Consider the following 7,098-nt stretch of genomic DNA (forward strand, 5'->3'; position numbering starts at 1 on the left):
ATCCTGGCAGACAAGATTCCTGTTTAACATCCGTCCGAGGGATGGCACACACATTGATGAATCACCAGACTGACAATTTATAGATGGGTTGGGAATCGAACCCAGGCTAGACAGATTGGAGGTGAGTGTCTCAGCTGCAAATGAAAGAGATGATGAAGATACTTGTCAGTTCTCACGTTGAGTCGACAAATGATATAACAGTGAGTTGGGAGAGTAGTTCAGAATCTGCTTTTCCAAGAGCGGAGGGGATGGTGGAGGAAGTTCAGGTGAGTGTAAACAAAGTAAGCAAATCAAGAACACTCAGTTGTGTCATGGTTTGGTGTGTCCCCTCTGAGTTTAGGAGGTTGGTGGTTCGAATCCCGATGGAAGATCGAATCCTTGCTTGACGTTCAGCATTCAAAAAGGGTAAAAGCATGGACAATCTCCATAAGTTGGCATCCATGCGGAGGAGGAAATTCCTCCTTCGGAAATGCCTCGCCGAGTGTGGCACCCAGAGTGCCCCCGGAAGTGAGTGCACTTCCTCCAAGCTCAGTGGCTGTGTTTGCCTCATCTGACAGTCCTGTGTTGTTTGGCTCATCTGACAGTCTTTCCTTACCGCATGTACGATAATAACTGTGTGGACACCTGGTATTGATAAGTGTTCAGAGCGGCCGTGTCGTCAGTCGCACGAGACATTTCTCCAAGAGCATGCTTGGAGGAAAGGTAACTGCACAGCACAATGCTGGTCGTTATCCATCGCTTTTGAATTGTTGTTGTTTTAAAAAAAAACAATATGATGGTGATCACTCAACAAAGAATTGTCTCCTGCAGGGCTGATAGAGCAGAAGGCATACGAGCTCCTCACGTCTGGTGCGTGGAGTCGTCTGCTGGAAACAAGTCGCACACCTTCGTGCAAGTCACACACCTTCGGGCAAGTCACACCTTCACGCAAGTCGCACACCTTCGGGGAAGTCGCACACCTTCGCACCAGTCGCACACCTTCGTGTTACAAGTCACACACCTTCGGGCAAGTCACACCCTTCGGGCAAGTCACACACCTTCGGGCAAGTCACACCTTCAAGCAAGTTGCACACCTTCGTGTTACAAGTCACACACCTTCGGGCAAGTCACACACCTTCGGGCAAGTCACACCTTCACGCAAGTCGCACACCTTCGGGGAAGTCGCACACCTTCGCACCAGTCGCACACCTTCGTGTTACAAGTCACACACCTTCGGGCAAGTCACACCTTCAAGCAAGTCGCACACCTTCGTGTTACAAGTCACACACCTTCGGGCAAGTCGCACACCTTCTGGCAAGTCACACACCTTCACGCAAGTCGCACACCTTCGTGTTACAAGTCACACACCTTCGGGCAAGTCACACCTTCACGCAAGTCGCACACCTTCGTGTTACAAGTCACACACCTTCGGGCAAGTCGCACACCTTCACGCAAGTCGCACACCTTCGTGTTAGAAGTCACACACCTTCGTGTTACAAGGCGCACACCTTCGGGCAAGTCACACCTTCACGCAAGTCGCACACCTTCGTGTTACAAGTCACACACCTTCGTGTTACAAGGCGCACACCTTCGGGCAAGTCACACACCTTCGGGCAAGTCAAACACCTTCACGCAAGTCGCCCACCTTCGTGTTAGAAGTCACACACCTTCGTGTTACAAGGCGCACACCTTCGGGCAAGTTACACCTTCACGCAAGTCGCACACCTTCGGGCAAGTCCCACACCTTCGCACCAGTCACACACCTTCGTGTTACAAGTCACACACCTTCATGCAAGTCGCACACCTTTGGCTTTCTGTTCACATTCTAACGTCTTCGAACACCAAGAAACCTTCATGTTGAACCTGTTAGTCCAAGGATTACCAAATGGATTCCTTTCTTGGGTAGGGCAACGAGTTTAACTTGGGTAGGGCAACGAGTTTAACTTGGGTAGGGCAACGAGTTTAACTTGGGTAGGGTAACGAGTTTAACTTGGGTAGGGTAACGAGTTTACTTGGTTAGGGTAACGACTTTTACTTGGGTAGGGTAACGAGTTCAACTTGGGTAGGGTAACGAGTTTAACTTGGGTAGGGTAACGAGTTTCACTTGGGTAGGGTAACGAGTTTCACTTTGTAGGGTAACGAGTTTGACTTGGGTAGGGTAACGAGTTTGACTTGGGTAGGGTAACGAGTTTCACTTTGTGGGGTAACGAGTTTCACTTGGGTAGGGTAACGAGTTTCACTTGGGTAGGGTAACGAGTTTCACTTGGGTAGGGTAACGAGTTTCACTTGGGTAGGGTAACGAGTTTCACTTGGGTAGGGTAACGAGTTTCACTTGGGTAGGGTAACGAGTTTCACTTGGGTAGGGTAACGAGTTTGACTTGGGTGGGGTAACGAGTTTCACTTGGGTAGGGTAACGAGTTTCACTTTACAGGGTAACGAGTTTCACTTTGTGGGGTAATGAGTTTGACTTGGGTAGGGTAACGAGGAAAGCAGAGAGAGAGAGAGAGAGAGACACGTCTCGGCCACAGCAAGTGATTTGTTCCAACACCGCGTAATCTTTTGTCCTGTCCTTGAGAACTCTCCATGATGATCACATGACCGTCCGTGGAGGGGCACGGTCGAGGTTGCGAGGTCATCGAGCAGGAGGTGAAAGACCGGAATGGAGTCTGTGTTCAACTGATGTCGAAGGTTATGTTTAGGATTTCATTCACAAAAACACACTATATGCTGTAAGATGTAAAACCAGGAGGGGGGAGAGTGGGTGTTCTCAGATCTCTTGCAGGCTTTTGGTTGCCCACCACCATTTTGGTTCCTTCCCACCCCACTGGTTGCCCACCACCATCTTGGTTCCTTCCTACCCCCACTGGTTGCCCACCACCATCTTGGTTCCTTCCCACCCCCACTGGTTGCCCACCACCATCTTGGTTCCTTCCTACCCCCACTGGTTGCCCACCACCATCTTGGTTCCTTCCTACCCCCACTGGTTGCCCACCACCATCTTGGTTCCTTCCCACCCCCATTGGTTGCCCACCACCATCTTAGTTCCTTCCCACCCCCACTGGTTGCCCACCACCATCTTGGTTCCTTCCCACCCCCACTGGTTGCCCACCACCATCTTGGTTCCATTCCACCCCCACTGGTTGCCCACCACCATCTTAGTTCCTTCCCACCCCCACTGGTTGCCCACCACCATCTTGGTTCCATCCCACCCCCACTGGTTGCCCACCACCATCTTGGTTCGTTCCCACCCCCACCCCTCCCCCACTGGTTGCCCACCACCATCTTGGTTCCTTCCTACCCCCACTGGTTGCCCACCACCATCTTGGTTCGTTCCCCCCCCCCCACCCCCTCCCCCCCTGGTTGCCCACCACCATCTTGGTTCCTTTCCACCCCCACTGGTTGTGCACCACAACCTTAGTTCCTTCCCACCTCCCACTGGTTTCCCACCATAATCGTGGTTCCTTCCCACCTCCCACTGGTTTCCCACCACAATCTTGGTTCCTTCCCACCTCCCACTGGTTTCCCACCACAACCTTAGTTCCTTCCCACCTCCCACTGGTTTCCCACCATAATCGTGGTTCCTTCCCACCTCCCACTGGTTTCCCACCATAATCGTGGTTCCTTCCCACCTCCCACTGGTTTCCCACCACAATCTTGGTTCCTTCCCACCCCCACAATTCCCACCGAAAGGAAAGTTTAACGAGGGAAACAGTTCCACCAGGAACGACCCAAGATCACATTTTGAGTGAAAAATAAATCTGTTGTTTTGACCCTTTTTCCCAAAGTCCCCCCCAACCCCCGGCTCCTGAACTAGAGGTCAACCCCAACAGATCGTGACATATTTAATGGGTCCCCGTCCTCCAATTTGATTTTTCTTCTCCAAAGTTTCCCCCAACAATCTTTAAAACCTTCACTGTAATTACATTGTTGTGGGGATTTGACCTTTTGATCCCACACCACAGGGCGGGGATAAAATGAGAAACTACTCTTGTACATCCTTACCACGTGGTGATCATCACTACCAAGTTTGGTGAAATCTGCATCGGGTTCAAAGGTCGAAAGGTCAAATAGCAAATCATGTAATTCCGGTTAAATTTTTACCTGCAACACCTTGCTGGTCCACCAGAGCTCCGCGTGGTTGTTTTTGTTGCGGTTCTCGTTGGAGGTCGATTTTTGAAACGTGCACCCATTGGTTGGACAGCTGCTAAACCCCGCCCACATTTGTCGCTCGGCTCCACCCACCGGAGCACCCATTGGTTGGACAGCTGCTAAACCACGCCCACATTTGTCTTTCGGCTCCACCCACCGGAGCACCCAGACGGAGTAATATGGCCGCCATCTTGGTTTTCTGGTGGGTTGAAGACGTCAGGCTTGTCGGCCTCTGCTGATTATACACCGCCCGCCCGTGTTTGAATGATGAACTCTTGAATCCATGAGAAGTTGTAGACAAACCGAACAACAAGAAAGGATCGGAGGCTGTGTCCTTCACGAAGAGGAGGCGAGCTATCGCCGGCACCACGGTAACGTTCGAAGGTCCTGCTCGAACCAGCAGAGGGGCACGGCTGTATCCTCAGCCAATGATGCTACCCTGCATCCTCGTGCTCCATACGAACGAAGAAGCGTCACGATTTCAACGACCTTTAAAACATTTATTTAATTTCAACTTAATTTTATCAGAACAGAACTTGAACAAAACATTAGGGGATTTTTACATCATCTCGACCAATCAGATTTGCCCCTCGCAGACCCCTCAGATCCCTCAGTCCACTCAGACCCCTCAGCCCCCTCAGTCCACTCAGACCCCTCAGACCCCTCAGCCCACGTAAGTTTTGTGGCCCACATGTTGAAATGTTATGCTGGAGATGCAGCTCTGAGGCCAAAAGTGAACCACCGAGCCATTCCCATGACTTATTGATTCCACAAATGGAGTCAGGCCCGTGTGACAGAGTTTGTACATTAATTTCACGTTTTAATTATTATTATTATTTTGTGAACAGGAGCGAGGCTCATGGAAGAGCATTGAACAGACACTCTGGATGTCTTGGGACATGGAATTCAAACGCGTGCCTCGTGGCTTGTTCCTATTCGAAGCCATGACGTCCTCTGGCAAGCAGTGATGCAACGAACCCATTGATTCAATGACAAACATCCGGTTGCGTTTCGATGCGAGAAAATATCACAACAAACGTGGCAACACCTGAAAGTAGAAACAAGAACTTGCGTTTTATTTAATTGTTAATTTGACATTTCGATTCACAGGATGTAAACTCAAACATCCGTGCATTGGGAGATGATTCTGAACGTTTGAAACGATCAATGTTAAACTTTTCTCAACATTTGCTCTTTGTGTTGGTTCCACATTCACCCAACACGTGTTTGCTTGCCACGTGTTCACCAGCGAGCTGGACCTGCAAGATTATGAATCGGACGTGAGCAGTTAAGGAGGAAGTCAGCCAGACATCATCCCCTGCTCCCAACAGGTAGGCACTCAACTCTTGTGTTTGGAAGCATCGCAGTATCCATATTTAAAAACAAAACAAAGCAATAATCACAAGGTGTGATGATTAAAAACACTACCATTGGGTAAGAATGCCGCTTGACCTTAATCTCGAGCAAATTCAGGCTGGGTGGACTCACTTTGCTAACTGCTTTGGCAGCACCGGCGCTCCGTACAGAACATGGTGTAGGATGATCGTCAGGAGGATCATTGTTTTGTTTTTTTTCTGAGGTTAGAGGTAGATGTAGTCATTTAATCAATAGTGAGGAGGCTAATGAGGAAATTTATCCTCCTCCCCTCCCCCTCGAAAAAAAAAACCACCACTGTGAAGGGGGCCAGAGCTCCAGCAGCCTTCATGGTGGATCCTTGCCTGCTTTTAACAAGGTCACGTGATTCGGCAGCCATATTGTTTTTTTTTTGTTTTTTTAATGTTCAAAAATCTTCTTCTCTGAAACTACTGAACAGATCGAGGCGAAACTTCACACGTATGACGATTTGGTCACAATGATTTGGCAGTCGTGTTGGATTTACCTGAAAACCGATAAAAATACACCGATCAAAAGAAGTCGTGTCGAGGGTTCGTGATGTGCGATTGCTCTCTTTCTTTCTTTGTTCGTGCTTCTTCAACAGAGTTGGGGGGAATGGTAGGCCGGGGTTGGAGGTGGACGGGGAATACTTTGAAAAGAGAGAGCTCCAAAAAATCTCTCCATAACTTGATTGATTGATTGTTATTCGCGGGACGAATGTGATTTCTGCCCGAACTTCCTGAGTCGGAGTGGCGACCCGACTCGGATCGGCAGCATCGATGATCAGCACCGGATATTTTACATCATGGTGATGAGCATGGTTTAACCCTACCTCTCCACGCTTGTCACGCTTTCGTTTGCTCGTACGCCAACAAGTAATGTTCATACATAAATCATTAATGACAGACGTGGATGTGACTGTGGCCTTGCATCGAAATGAGATCTTGCTGTTACGTCGCATCGCTCGGCCGGTCGGTGATCCGGTAATGAAGGTTCTTGTGCGAAGGTGTAAGGCATGGTGATGGTGTAAAGTGTTGGCCACAGAGACGATGTGAGCAGAATTTTTTCCAAGTGTATTTGGGCCGAGCTCTTGATCCCGTTGCCTTAACTCGAGGTCGTCTCACCATCAGGTTTAGGAGGAATCTCAGGTCCAGGAGGTCGACGTGAATCTGACGACTTCCCTGAAGTCACTTTAACAACGGGACGAAGACCACGGTGCGGTCCCGCGTCGACGACCGTCTCAAGGAGCCCGAGGGTCATCGATTTGCTCTTTCAGACCTTTGGCTTCCATTTGATGATGTTGAAGAATTCAGTTGTTATCTTCAGAGTTTGAAACGCTTACCTCATGCACATGGAGAGAGAGGATTTAATAAACACAATTAACCCAAACCCTAACAGCTTGGTGGCAGTTTGTTCAAATTTTAACACAAGGTAAAGCTCGGTGTCGTGCATCTATAGAATGCTCACTATACCTTGTGCAAGCTTTGCGTTCGAAGATATTAGCGTTTTAAAAGGGTACCGCGTGCTAATATCGATGTTGGATTGATCAGTGATTGGATTGAATGTAAAATGGACATCAGCGTATGTGTGGCACAT

At 49.2% G+C, this 7,098-nt stretch overlaps 1 long non-coding RNA gene across 1 annotated transcript; it reads left to right on the top strand.

Annotated features, from left to right (window-relative positions):
- Positions 1-3,350: 3,350 nt before the first annotated feature.
- LOC147007320 (uncharacterized) lies at positions 3,351-6,891 on the top strand. The gene is made up of 3 exons (XR_015054267.1): positions 3,351-4,801; positions 5,378-5,459; positions 6,633-6,891. It is a non-coding gene; the product is annotated as an uncharacterized LOC147007320 (long non-coding RNA).
- Positions 6,892-7,098: the final 207 nt, after the last annotated feature.

This window comes from Eptatretus burgeri, unplaced genomic scaffold (genome assembly GCF_056783735.1).
Source record: "Eptatretus burgeri isolate ZD-2024b unplaced genomic scaffold, Ebu_testis_v1 Ebu_testis_scaffold_309, whole genome shotgun sequence".
NCBI classification, from domain to species: Eukaryota; Metazoa; Chordata; class Myxini; order Myxiniformes; family Myxinidae; genus Eptatretus; species Eptatretus burgeri.